The sequence below is a fragment of the Muntiacus reevesi genome, chromosome 3, assembly GCF_963930625.1.
Source record: "Muntiacus reevesi chromosome 3, mMunRee1.1, whole genome shotgun sequence".
NCBI lineage: Eukaryota > Metazoa > Chordata > Mammalia > Artiodactyla > Cervidae > Muntiacus > Muntiacus reevesi.
In genome coordinates, this window is record NC_089251.1 from 270,878,018 (window position 1) to 270,892,739 (window position 14,722).

A 14,722-nucleotide genomic window follows, 5' to 3' on the forward strand; every position below is an offset into this window, starting at 1 on the left:
GAGGTGAACCTCAAAAACATTATACTGAGTAAAAGTAGCTAGACATGTAAGTCCGTATATTCCATTTACAATAAACGTACAGAAAAGACGAGTTTACAGAGCAGAGTCATAGTTACTTGGAGCTGTGAGTGGGAATGGGGATTACCTATAAATGAGCATGAAGGATCTTTTTAGAATGATGAAAATGGTCTAAAACTGAAATATAGTGATTCTTGGTAAGTTTATTCAATGTCATTGAGTTGTACACTTAAAGTGGGTGAATTGTCTTAAAGGCATTTTAAATCCAACGTAACCAAAGCACAACTAATGATGGTCTCCTCCTAAGTCCTCCTTGTGACCCCCACATCCTCCAAATCCTCCTTCTCCTTTAGTATTATCTGTCTCCATGAATGGTACCACCATTATTCAGCTGTGTGAGCTAAGAAACAGAAGAGTAGTTTGTGACCCCAGATCTCTTCTTCCACTCACTGTATCCAGTCTGTCGTGCAGTCCTTCAGGTTGACCTCTGTCTCCAAGCATCAGTGCTTCCCTGGGTGTAAAGGACTGTCATCTCCCACTTACTTTAATATTTAGTCTGCAAGTTGATCTCTTGTGTTTCCCATCTTCTTAGACCATTCAAAATTTGAGTTTAAACGATCAGAATACATGCACCTTTTTCCTTTAGAGTATTGGTTATGTGGGGGCATGAGTGCCATCTGAGAATCACACTAAAATTCAACAAAATCATTAAGTTCCTTTTTTTAACCATCTCTCTGTTCTACTCTTCACACTGTAATTCTTTGATATCCTAGAGCAAACCACGTTTCTCCCATCACAGCTCCTTTGCATATGGTCTCTATTTCCCTAAATTTTTGCATGTGGTCTCTGTTTCCTTCATCCTCTGCCATATCCCGTTTCCTAGAACTCCTGTTTATATTTTAGATCTCAGTCCAAACAATACTTCCTAAGAGAGCACTTCCCCCGACTCCCACAATGTCTGATGTCCCTCTGTTATATATCCTTATAAGCAACTTGTGCTCTTTTTTCAGAGTGCTTGTCGAAGTGTTTAACTTTACTGTTGTTTCTTTCATTATTTGATAGCATCCCTGACTAGACTAAATCTGGAAGAGTGCGTTGAACGATGCCTGGGTTTGTCAGTACTGTGTTCTCCAGCCCTATTGCAAGTAACTGACATAGCACATACTCAATAATTACTTTTATATTGACATCTTCAGTGATGTCAGTGTCAAATCTTTGTAGATTTAGTGCTCGTTGATTCATTTTTTCTCTTCACTGACTTTGTATTCTCTGCTTTAGATGATTTTGTTGAATTTTATGGTATCACTTTCCCAAGGTACTGTTTTTTCTTGTTTCTGAATTATTGGGACTACTTCTCTTTTGCCTATGTATAACTTACACTTGTTTATTGATGGAAATAGTATATGTAAATTATTTTAAAGTCACATTTTAAATGGTCTAGGAAAGCTTTATGTTTAAATAAATTCCAGTGGAAGCCATTTTGTAACATAGTTTTCCATTATTATGTCACAATTTTTAATGTGTAATTTTTAATTTTGCCTATAATGTTCCTAGAGGAGGCACACTGGTAATTGTTTCTATAAAAGATACTTGATTATTTTCTTTCTTTGATTCTGTGGTGATAGTTTTCAAAGTGACTGCTTTGTACTAGATATAATCTGTCTTGAAATTACTGCTTTTACTGGATATAATCTTGCCCTTTCACTTTACCTAACAGATGGTGGTTACATTAGAAAAGGTTTTGGTTTTATTCATATTAGAATCTAAGAGCTTATCTGTTGGTTTCATATTACTTTTATTAGCAGATGTATATAAAAATATATGTGTGTGTAAGTATAAATATACTTACATAGAAGGTATTTATAAGCTATAGTAACTGCTATATTTGCAGCTCTATTAAATACCAGAACCATGTGACCTTGCGGAAAAGACAGTTATTTGCTCTAGTTGGGTTATGTCCCCGATAGTGATGTGAGCACAGCTGGTGGAGGATGGTGTTTCTGTGGGTCTCAGAAAACCCTTTGTCTTGTGCAGCCCTAGTGTTCGAGGGACACACTTCACTTTGCTGTGACCGAGACAGGCAGCTGACAGCCCGCTGGAGGCTATGGAGTGCAGCTCCGTGCTTTTGTGAACCTGTGTCATTGAGGCCTTCAGAGCTTTAGAGCAAGAAAGAAGGAAAGCTGTGGGCTGAGAAAGCATGCACCGTTTTTGTATGTATTGATGTTAACTCCATATTAACAGAGGTCATCTCAGAGCAAGCATGAAGCTGGCTCACATGAAGCCGAACGGCAGAATGAAGGTCAAGGAGTGGCAGAAATCAACATGGCAACTGCGGGTAGCAGTCAGGTAAATAGATTATTTTATTAATTTCTTTTCTAGTTAACTATTTAAATATTTTAAAAGAAATACTGAGTGAGATGATTCTCACATGACCTGTTTCCTTCCTAAATGGATATCTCCAGAAGAATTCAGTACTAAAATGCTATGTCATTTTTCTTTATTATATTTAACTATGAAGCTTTCAAATTTCCAAGTATATTTTATAGCTCTAAAGTATGTGTCTCTGTTTTAGCCTAAAATGATTAATGTGAGTAGAGTTTCTTTGAAAAATAAATACTAAGCTGCATTTTGGTCATATGTGATTTGACCTAGTTATTACTGCTTGCATTGAATAGATTTGCTCTTTCTCTGTGGCATTCTAAGATATTTTTGTGTTTTTTAAAAAAATCATAAAGAGTTAATATTTTCATCTTCAGTTGTATTCCAGGATTATAGAAACCTAGCATTTAAATAAACAATTCTAATGCCCATTAAAATAAAAGTAAATAAATACCCTAGTCATATTTACTATTATCATCTTTAGGAAAATTATGGAAGACAATTTTTTAAAATGTAGAACATTATCTTGTTGTGCTGCCATCAGTTTTCTATTAGAGTTTGATTGGAATGTATCCTAATGAGTATTTTTCTTTGGAGTGTTCTGTATTCTCCACATTTTTTCAAGCAATATTTTATGTTTTAAATGAAAGATTTTTTAAAATACAGTTTCAACTAAGTTGATTTTAAGGAAATTTTCTTACTGTTGATATAAAATATTCCTTTAGTGCCTATAGATTACTTTTAATGATACTATTTATTTGTTCTATTAGTTCATTAAAATTTAAAGCTTAAAATGTCTCATACTTAATTTAAATATTTAAATTTACCACATTTAAACAAAAATATACTTCATTTTAATATTACTGGTCCACATTGTACTGGATAATACTCTACAGATGGTAAATTAGGGCAAAAAAAATTATATTCCAATAGTACATTTGGGTTCTTTGTCTACTACTTAGGGAGTTCTCTGGGATTATCATGTGTTCCTACACATATGTAGAAAGAAGTTCTGTCTTCTTGACAAAAATCTTTTTTTTTTTGCTTTAGGATTAAGACCCACTATTAATACTTTGGGGTCATATTTCAATTATTATATCCTTTAAAGCCTCACCTAGCCAATAAGCTCAATATTTATTTTTTTAATTGAATTCTTATCTCATTTCTTATATCAGAATTTAACTCTGAATATATTAGATTTAATGTCAAAGATGAAAACTTTAAAAAACAGTTTACTTATTTACCTATGTTGTGTCTTAGTCGTGGCATGCGGGATCTTCTGTTACGCCGTGCAGGCCCAGAAGTCGTGGCCCTCGGACTTAGTTGCCTTGCAGTATGTGGGATCTTAGTTCCCAGACCAGGGGTCAAACTCGCATCCCCTGCATTAGAAGGCAGATTCTTAATCACTGAATCACCAGGGAAGTCCCCCAAATGAAAACTGTTAGAAATATTAAAAGTTAAGGAAATGAGCATAGAGTTTTTATAATCATGAAGTGAGTAGGAAACCATAAAAGAACCATAGGCTTCATTTAAAAATGTAAGACTTTAGTGTGCGATAAAATCATAACAAACTTACAAGACAAAAACCAAAATCACATTAATGACGCTACAGCTACTTCCAGATCTTAATGTAGATAAGAGGTGTGTCTGTGAGACTGTGATCCAGTTATGCCAAAATCCCTTTACCTGTCAGACTCTTGGGGTTTGTTCATTTCTTTTGTTATTTGCTCCAGAGACAAAACAGTTGACACTAACAAAACTGAAAATAATCTCTTTGACTTTCTCAGAATCACAGTAATATGATCCATCAAGCTCCTGCCCTAGTGCCCTTGGGGAAGGAAGTTCATTGTACCTCACCTGGTTTCCTGCCCACAGCCACTCTGCCAGAATGATCTTTCACGAGTAAATCACCCTCTTGGTAAAATCCTTTGTTGGCATCCATTGATTCTCAGAAAAAGACAAGCCTTACTACAACCTGTATAACCTGGCTCCTGCCTAAACTTGCCAGCGGTCTGTCACCCTTTGCTCTCAGCACGCCTGCCACGCTGGCCCTTCAGGACTTCCCCTTGACGGCTTCCTCTGCTGCAGCCTGCACACCATCTGCCCGTTCCCTCTTGTGCCTTCTCATCCCACTTCACTCAGTTAACAGCAGTTTGTGTGTGTCTGAACTTTAGCGTGATTTCTCTCAAGAGGCTTGAACTGTTCACATCCCATTACAGGCTGTCCTCGCTTGTTCTTCTCACCTTGAAGACCACATTTGCAGTTTTATATTTATTTATGTGGTTATTTCTGTTCTCCCTACTAAATTGTAAGCTCCAGAAAGACAAAGATTCTTTCCAGTTTTATTCATTTTTATATCCCCACAGTCCCTGATAAATAAATAGTAGATAATAGCAATGAATATATGTAGGTTGGAAGGGATAACTAACATCCCTTCTAGAAAGAGGGATTTTTGATCTGTGATTAATCTCCCTTGAATGTTAAATGAAAAGAGAAAGCTAGAAATAAATTATATGGGCTAGATCCCTACTTGCTTAGTATATAACTTTATGTGTAATTCATTTATGAATCGATCTCAGCTTTTCCATTTAATGTTTAGAACCAGATCTCTAGTGAGACAACCGGTAAGTAGTGATGAAGTTCAAACAAGACTGGGAAAGAGATGAAATGGTAGGAGAACCTTTTCCACTGCCAATAATATGTTTTTAAGCCTGTTATTATGGAAAATTTCAAATATATACAGAGGCAAACAGAGTAATAGAGTAATCTGCAGGTACCCTATATACTTTGTCCTCTGATTTTATTTTTGGAAAAGATCCCAGACATCATCATTTTTTGCTTAAATATTAAATACTTCACTGTGTATTTACAGAATATAACATTTTTTTAATTGAAATGTAGTTGATTCCTAACATTGTTAGTTTCAGGTATACAGCAAAGTGATTCAGTTATATTGTATTTTTCCAATTCTTTTCCATTTTAGGTTATTACAAGATATTGAATAAAATTCCCTAGGGCTTCCCAAGTGGTGCTAGTGGTAAAGAACTTGCCTGCCAGTGCAGGAGACAAAAGAGCTGCGGGTTTGATCCCTGGGTTGGGTAGATCTCGAGGGCATGGCAACCCACTTCAGTGTTGTTGCTTAGAGAATCCCACGGACAGAGGAGCCTGGCGGGCTATGGTCCATAGGGTCACAAAGAGTTGGATGTGACTGAAGCGACTTAGCATGCACACATGCACATACTATAAAGTAAATCCTTGTTTATTTTATATATATCAAAGTGTATGTATCTGTTAATCCCATACTCCTAATTTATCCCTCCTCCCATTTCCCCTTTAATAACTATAAGTTTGTTTTCTGTGTCTAAGAATACTTTCTTTTAAATTGAAAATACAGTTGATTTACATTATTGTGTTAGTTTTAGCTCTACAGCAAAGTGATTCAGTAACATATACATATTTTTTGGATTATTTATATCTGTTGATCCCATACCTTTAATTTGTCCTTCTCTGTCATCTGTGGTAACCGTAAGTTTGTTTTCTGTGTCTGTGAGTCTATTTCTGTTTTGTGTGTAGATATAGTTGTATTATTTTTTAGACTGTACATATAAGTGATCTCATATAATGTCTGTCTTTGTCTGACTCCCTCACTTAGTATGGCATTCTCTAGCTCCATCCATGGTGCTGCAAGTGGCAGTATTTCATTCTTTTTTGTGACTTCTTAAACCATTGTATCTTCTTAAAACCATCATCTGTTGATGGGTACTTGGGTTCTTTCCATGTCTTGGTTAATATAAATAGTGTTGCTGTGAACATTTGGGTGCATTTATCTTTTCAGATTAGAGTTTTCATCCTTTTTGGATTTATGCCCAGGAGTGAGATTGCTGGATCATGTGGTAACTCTATTTTTAGTTTTTTAAGAAACCTCCATACCGGTTTTCATTGTGGCTGTACCAATTTATATTCCCACGAACAGTGTAGAAGGATTTCCTTTTCTCCACATGCTCTCCAGACTTTTTGCTTTGATGGTGGCCATTTTTAATTTGAATTTCTCAGTAATCAGTGATGTTGAGCATCTTTTCATGATTTGTTGGCTATCTGTATGCCTTTTGAAGGAATGTCTGTTTAGGTCTTCTGTCCATCCTTTGATTTTTGTTGCTTTTATTTTTTATTTTTATTTTTTTGATACTGAGTTGTATGAGCTGTTTGTACATTTTGGATATTGACTGTCAATCAAATATTTTCTCCCAGTCTGTAGGCTGTGTTTCTGTTTTGTTGATAGTTTTCTTTACTGGAAAAAAATCTTTTAAGTTTGACTAGGTCCCGTTTATTTATTTTTGCTTTTATTTGTTTTCCCTTGGGAGACTGATCTAAGAAAATATTGCTATAATTTGAGACTATGAGACTATTTTGCCTATGTTTTCTTCCAGAAGTTTTATGGTATCATGTCTTATACTTATGTCTTTAAAACAATTTGAGGGATTTTGGGGGCTTGTTTGTTTATGGTGTGAGGGTGTGTGCTGACTTCACTGATTTACATGTAGCTGTCCAGCTTTCCTAGTGTCACTGGCTGAAAAGACCGTCTCTTCTCCGTTGTGTGTTCTTATCTCCTTTGTCAAGGATTAACTGACTGTAGGTATGTGGGTTTACTTCTGGGTTCTCTATCCTGTTCTTTTGGTCTGTGTGTCTATCTGTCATGTTTCTGTACAAATGCCATGCTGTTTTGATTACTGTAGCTTGGTAGTATTGTCCGAAGTCCCAAAGCACTCTGCAGATTTAATGCAATTCCTGTCAAGATGCCTATGACATTTTTCACAGAACTAGAACAAATAATACTAAAATTTCTATGGAACTACAAAAGGCCCAGAATTGCTAAAGCAGTCCTGCAGCCAGAGGACACCTAGAATACATAACTATTATGCCATTATTACACTCCCAAAGAAACTAACAGTAGTTCCTCGGTAGCATCAGATTTCAAATTTGCAGTTGCTTCGTAAATGTCATAATTTTTAAATTTATTTGACACAAGGGCCAGATAAAGTTCATGCACAGAGATTGGTTAGTGTGTCTTTGAAGTTTCTTTTAATCTATAGATTTCTTCTTTGTCTCTTAGATTTTTGCTGTATATTTATTGAATAACCAAAGTTATTTGTCTTCTCAAGTTTTCCATAGTCTGAATTTTGCTAGGAACATCTGCATGGTGAAGTTTGATCTATCTCTCTGTCTTCTGTATTCCCTGTAAATTGGTATTGGGTCTAGCAATGTGATCAGATTTGGTCTCAGGCCCTCATTCTATGCCTGAGACTTTCATAGGTAGCATAGTGGTCTTCCACCAGAAAGCACATAACATCTTTTTGTGATATTCACAGCATTTATACTTAATGTCTACCTTTATTAATTCACTAAGGGTTGTAGAATTAGCTGTAGTACTTTAATAAAGAGAAACTTCTCATCTACTGTTGGGCCACTTCCGTGTACCATCTGTATGAAAAAAGGCAAGGTGAGGAGGGTGCTTGCTTCTTTTGCTTCTTCTCCCTCTTACACAGTTTCACAGAGAGTTGGAGACTGTTGCTACCTTTATGGTGAACTTCTTAGAGTCACTTTGTTTTGTTTTGTTTTCTCAGAAAAATACTGTTTTTTGAGTCCCTTCCTAAAGTGAGCAAGTAGATAATAGAAGAGGGATTTGTACCCAGCAAGTGTAGTTGAAATTGACTGTGTCCCAGCTGTACTGATTGAACTGCCAGGCATAGTCCTTCTTGGGCCCCTCGGCACACATTTGAGTGCCTCTGATGGCAGTGGATATTGAAAGGTGGATAAAGGAGGACCAGAAGATAGAGAAGTGCTTGATTCTAATGTGTGTTGAAAAGGAGATGCAGGTCAGAAGCAACAGTTAGAACCAGACATGAAACAACAGACTGGTTAAAAATCTAGAAAGGAGTACATCAAGGCTGTATATTGTCACCCTGCTTATTTAACTTATATGCAGAGTACATCATGAGAAATGCCAGGCTAGGAGACTCACAAGCTGGAATCAGGATTGTTGGAAGGAATATCAGCAACCTCAGATATGCAGATGATACCACTCTAATGGCTGAAAGTGAAGAGGAACTAAAGAACCGCTTGATGAGGGTGAAAGAGGAGAGTGAAAAGGCTGGCTTAAAATTCAACATTCAAAGAATGAAGATCATGGCATCCTGTCTTATCATTTCATGGCAAGTCGATGGGAAAAGTGGGAACAGTGGCAGATGTTATTTTCTTGGGTTCCAGAATCACTGCGAATGGTGACTGCAGCCATGAAATTAAAAGACACTTGCTCCTTGGGTGAAAAGCTATGACCAACCTAGACAGCATATTAAAAAGCAGAGGCGTCACTTTGCTGACAAAGGTTCATATAGTCAAAGCTATGGTTTTTCTAGTAGTCATATACGGATGAGAGATTTGGACTGTAAAGAAGGCTGAGCAGTGAAGAATTGATGCTTTTGAACTGTGGTGTTGGAGAGGACTCTTGAGAGTCCCATGGACTACAGGGAGATCAAACCAGTCAATAGTAAATGAAATCAACCCTGAATATTCATTGGAAGAACTGATCCGGAAGCTCCAATACTTTGGCCACCTGATGCAAAGAGGCAAGTCATTGAAAAAGACCCTGATGCTGGGAAAGATTGAGCGCAAGAGGAGAAGGGGGCAAAGGAGGATGAGATTGTTGGATGGCATCACCAACTCAAAGGACATGAGTTTGAGTAAACTCCAGGAGATAGTGAAGGACAGCTTGGCATGCTGCAGTCCATGGGGTCACAGAGAGTCAGACTTGGCTTAGCGACCGAACAACGATAACCATTTCTTACAGGTTACTGCTTCTCTGGTCCCTCTGAAGGATGTTGGTGCAGACTTAATCATAATAAAAAGGCCCAGGAAAGATTCTCAAGACTCAAGTTCTGGCTTATAGGTAGTATGGGTATGGGAATGTTCTCTTGGAATCTCCTTATAATAAATCCATCTAGGTTTCTAGCTAGAGAGTTTGGGAGAGCAGAGTGGAGAGTGTCCCAAAATCAAGAATCTATATAGAAAGATACTAAGTCTGAAGCTTAAAGGTGATTGATGTCTACACTGAAATGAATGTCAGAGCATGTTTCATCGTAGACATGGGTTTTTCCTTGCTTTGTAATGTAACCTCTTGTTTCTCTTCTGTTTCAAACAATATGTTAGTTATCTATTGCTGCCTGACAAATTTAGCAGCTTAAATCAGCAACCATTTATTGTCTTTGTAGGTCAGGAATCCTGGTGCAGCTTAGCTGAGTGCCTCTGGTTCAGGGTCTCTCATAGGCTGCAGTCGCCATGTTGGCTGGGGCCACAGTCATTTCAAGATTTGATGATGGGAGGATCTGCTTCTAAACTCACCATATGACTGTTAGCAGGCCTGAGATGTCCAGGCTGTCGGCCAGTGGTATCATTTCTTGCCACCAAGGCCTCTGCAAAGAGCAGTTCATAGTGTAGTATCTGGCAATCCCTCAGAGAAGAACAAGAGAGGGTGTCCAGGATGGAAGCCACAGTTTTTGTAAACTTATCTTGAAAGTGACTTCTCATCATATCTATAGCAGTCTGTTCGCTAAAAGCCTTACACAAAATCTGGCCTACACTTAACCACAGGAGTAGTTCACAAGGTGGTGAATTCTAGAAGACAAGGCTCCTTACGGGTTGTGTTACATCCTCACTACCAGAAACAGTCAAAGTATTTAGATATCCTTAAAGACAGTATGCTTGCTTCAGCATAAGGAGTCATTCATTTCCTCCTGTAGATCAAAAGCAGCCCTTTGCCAAAATTTCCTTAAAAGTCTCCCACCTGCTCTCTTTATCTTGAGTCTTGGTCCCTCAACTCCATCCTCCTTATTGCAATCAGAAGAAGCTCTTAATCTCCAAGTGAGTCAGTTTCTCTGTGTCTCTCTCTCTCTCTCTCTCTCTCTCTCTCTCTCTCTCTCTCTCTCTCTCTCTCTCTCTCTCTCTCACAGGCACACACACACGTACACATTCTTTGTGACCTGTGCTTAGGGCCTCTGCCTCATCTGAGCTGCTGTGTGGCTGACCCTCCTCTTTTTTAAGGAGACACCTCTCTGTCGTTCACAGTCAGACAGCCCTTTACTCTACAATCCCGAGCTGAGTGCCCGCCACTCCTGTCTGCACACCTGCGCTCGTCACGGCACTGTGTGTTTACATGTTGAGCAACCTGTCCAGGCTCCATATGCAGCGAGGGTGGGGGTGTCTTACTCACTTACATTCCTACAGACTAGCATTGCACCAAGAAAGGACAGAAATGGTATGGACATAACAAGCAGAAGATGCTAAGAAGAGGTGGCAAGAATACACAGAAGAAGTGCACAAAAAAGACCTTCATGACCCAGATGACCACGATGGTGTGGTCACTCACCTAGAGCCAGACATCCTGGAGTGTGAAGTCTAGTGGGCCTTGGGAAGCATTTCATCACTCAATGGGGCTTTCTTCCAGCCAGTGTATATTTAGCTGAATATGGTTTCATGCCTTTTGATTTGGGAAAGAATATTACTCTTAGAATGTCTTCAGTGTTTGGTTTCTTCTACATTGTACTTTGTCTTTTACAACAGTTTTTTTTTTTTCCTCCTTCAGTCTTTCTAAAATTCTACTCAAGTTTATAGATAAAAATACTCATTTTGAGCAGTTATAAATGTTCACACTTTAATGGTATATTTAGCTATTTACCCTAAAGACAGTTCATTTGGAGTATCTTAGCATGAAGCTAGCTATATTTATCTATAATCTAAATTATACTGTCTATAATTTGCTTAATTTCTAGGGGTCAAGTACACGAATAGATCATGAAACAGCCAGTGTTTTGAGCTCTAGTAGCACACATTAAGCTCCTTGAAGGCTGACCAGTCATCTGGGAACCAAGGTAACGGATTATAGAGTCTTGTCGCTAGAACTCTGAGTGCTCTACTGAAACATTCTTCATGCTTCTTTTAATTTTGGCTTAAGTATTCTTTTGTTTCCATCATCGCAGTCTCTTAAAGAAATGACAGCCAGGTCTCTGCAAGCATCCTGAGGTGCAGCCCACAGCTGGCTCGCCCCCCTGAGCTCTCCCCTCCCCGTGACTTTCTGCCTGGCTGCCCTGGCTGCAGTGGTGCAGCCCTCCACTTCCCACCCTGCTGCACAGTGACCCTCAGGGTCCTCGCCAGCCTGCAGAGCTCTTCTTGGGCTTTCCTTCTTTACAGAGCGTTTTCTGACCCAGGGCCCTCGCGCCTGCCCATGCAGTCTGTGTCTGCCTCCTTTGAAGCACTACATTTGGAGCACGGGGACTATTTTTTAAACAGTATATTTTCCATTACATCTAAATACTTCCTTGTTTTCATAGCATATTCTACATACTCTTTCTTTACTTTAGTAATATAATGGCTCTGAGGAAAAGCATTACATAACTAATGTCGATATAAGAAATGAATTTTAGAGTAGCAGTGATATTATTAATATAAAACTTAATCCTTTTAGTAACTCACAATAGTTACTACCTGGGATCACTAATATGCCAGTAACTGCTAAGACTTGTACGTAAACTATCTCTGATCTTTTCCAAAACCCTTTGAATGTATTATTCTTGCCCCTCTTTTAAGTGAGAATACTAAAGCCAAAAAGATGGTAATTAAATTAGAATTCCACCCCAGTCTGTCCAACATGAGTAGTTTTTACTGTAAAGAAAACCTTTAATATATAAGAGTACTATTGCTTGAAAACTGGCAGCTTGAATACCATTTCCTTTTGGAGTGATTTTTGCATGATAATATTAAGACCTTACTACATTTTTGAATGCCAGCTACTGTCCTGTATACATGTGTGACTTTAGTTAATCTTCACAAAGAAAACCCTATTAGGTAAATTACTCCGTTTGGCAGCTGAGACAGCTGGACCTCAGAGAACTCTGGTAACTTGCTTGTGTCACACAGCTCACTTGCAAATAGTAGGACATTACCAGAAGAGTCTCAAGGTGGCTAAAGTTGCCCCTGGTTTGGAACCACTAATTTATAGATATGATGCATTTCTATAATAGCCTCAACTTTCACACAGTAGCTCTTGCTTTTAAAAAATGCGGTTGATCACAGGACAGGATGACTGGGTGCTATTTCCTGTTTCTGATCTGCTTCTGAGTAAATTCTTGGAATTTACAGGAAGGGAGTAATGATGCTTACCAGCTGCTTAAAAAAAAATTAAATAAGAATATTGACTTTGTATCTCTATATGATCAGGGATCATCCCTATATGATCCCTTTATGACAAAATACTTTTACATGTATAAGGGAGATATCATAATTTTAACAATATTATAATCTGGTGACGGTTAGCAATTGCTTAGAACCAGTACTTAGTAAATAGTAATTGCTAAAAAACATTTTCTCTTTACTGATTATGGTTGTAGATTTTAAAAAGTAAAATTTTTAATTGTGTAAAGAATTTTAGATAAACCACATTTCTTGCTCTGTATGTGTTGGTAGGTATGTGTGTGTGTGGTGGGTGGGGGAGATGTGAGAAAGAGAAAAATCAGTTGATTGTCTTTCATTATGATAACAGATTTTCACCCACTGATCCAGATAATAGCAGTTTAGGTATGCAAGAACCTACTGTCTCCTTATGACTATATACTACCACTACTAATATTTACTCATAAAGAAGATGGTGATAATGATTATAGCAATATGGATTTTGAAATAACGCTCATTACTTCATCCTGGAAAGAGATTTTTGTTTTTGTTTCTGTTTTTGTTTGAGTTACAGCTAATATCCCATTCATCACTTCATTGGTGTTGGCTTCTGGCTATTAAAGTCATAATTTTGTTTCTAAACTCATTTGGCCCACAGGTGGAAATGGTGTATTCATTGTTGTCAATGCTTGGTACTCATGATAAGGATGATATGTCGTGAACTTTGCTAGCTATGTCTAGCTCCCAAGACAGCTGTATATCCATGCGACAGTCTGGATGTCTTCCTCTCCTCATCCAGCTTTTACATGGCAATGACAAAGACTCTGTGTTGTTGAGCAATTCCTGGGGCGGTAAAGAGGCTCTGGCCAGGGCCAGTGCAGCACTCCACAACATCATTCACTCACAGCCTGATGACAAGAGAGGCAGGCGTGAAATCCGAGTCCTTCATCTTTTGGAACAGATACGAGCTTACTGTGAAACCTGTTGGGAGTGGCAAGAAGCCCATGAACAAGGCATGGACCAGGACAAAAATCCAAGTATGTTCCATATGGTGCATGTGACAAAGCAAATGTAAAAGTTTTTGAAATGAAAAGTTTTTTAATTAGGACGGTGTCTTTATGAATCAGAGTGGGAAATTCATATTAGCCACCTGCACCGCTCACATAGTTTAAAGCTTAATTTCTCTATTTCCCTAGGAAAAAAAGTTAGCAAAGGGAAATGTTGTGTGCACTACAGTACAACCAGAAAATAACAGAAAATCAAAGTAGACTTAAACAGTCATAGCATAGTTGATCTAGAAAGAACTTGAGCGATTATGTTCTCCTTCTCTTGAGATTAAGCTCAGGAAAGTGACTTTACGTAAGTTCCTTCAGCTGTGAGTGACCAAGCCATTCTCTTATATTTGCATATCGCTTTACTCAGTGGATGCAGAGCTGTGTTATATCTGTTATTTGATCCTTAGAACAGCCTTGTGAAGTAGGAAGAGAAGATATTATCATCTTCATTTTACAGATGAAGAGACTGAGGTTCAGAGAGGCCAAAAGACTTGCCTGTGGCTTCACAGGTAGTGGGTGGGGGATCCAGGGCCAGAGGCCAGACCCCCTGACCCTCAGCCCAGTGTCCTTCCCACTTCACTGCCTGTCTTCAGGCCTTGGGGCCCCAGCTGCTGGGGTGATCAGCCACCCAGCTCTTTTCTCAGGGAGAAACCCTCTCCCCCAGGAGCAGGGATCATGGGAGTTGGGACCCTTGAGGAGATAAGTTACTTCATTCCTATAGGAAGAACCAAAAGCAGTAAGTATATAAGGGAAGACCTCCTTTCACCTGGTAAGAACCCACACATAGACATACACACAGCAAAGGACTATCGAGTCAGTATCTTGATTGGGGGAGCAGGAGAAAGACTGATGATGAGAACTTGATCTATAAAGATTTAGTAGATTTCTCTTAGGGTTAGGTATAAAGGTGAATTTATTTAAAATTAAAAAATTTTCAACAGTAAGAATATAGCAGAAATGTCCTTTCTGTTTGTCCTAGGGCTAGGGAGAATTAATAAGTTGCTTTACTGGGAGAACATTATCTTTCTGGATTGTTTTCTTTGGCTGTCCAC

At 38.3% G+C, this 14,722-nt stretch overlaps 1 long non-coding RNA gene across 3 annotated transcripts in view; it reads left to right on the plus strand.

Moving 5' to 3' along the window:
• Nucleotides 1-507: 507 nt before the first annotated feature.
• The window catches only part of LOC136165534 (uncharacterized), a 1,046,218-nt gene continuing 1,032,003 nt past the window's right edge, over nt 508-14,722 (plus strand). Inside the window, exons 1-2 of one of the 3 annotated variants that reach the window (XR_010662558.1) lie at nt 508-2,364; nt 4,185-4,315. This is a non-coding gene — a long non-coding RNA (uncharacterized lncRNA). Of the gene's footprint in view, nt 2,365-4,184; nt 4,316-11,219; nt 11,319-14,722 lie in introns of all 3 variants that reach the window. The other 2 variants (XR_010662559.1, XR_010662557.1) reach the window with 2 other exon arrangements.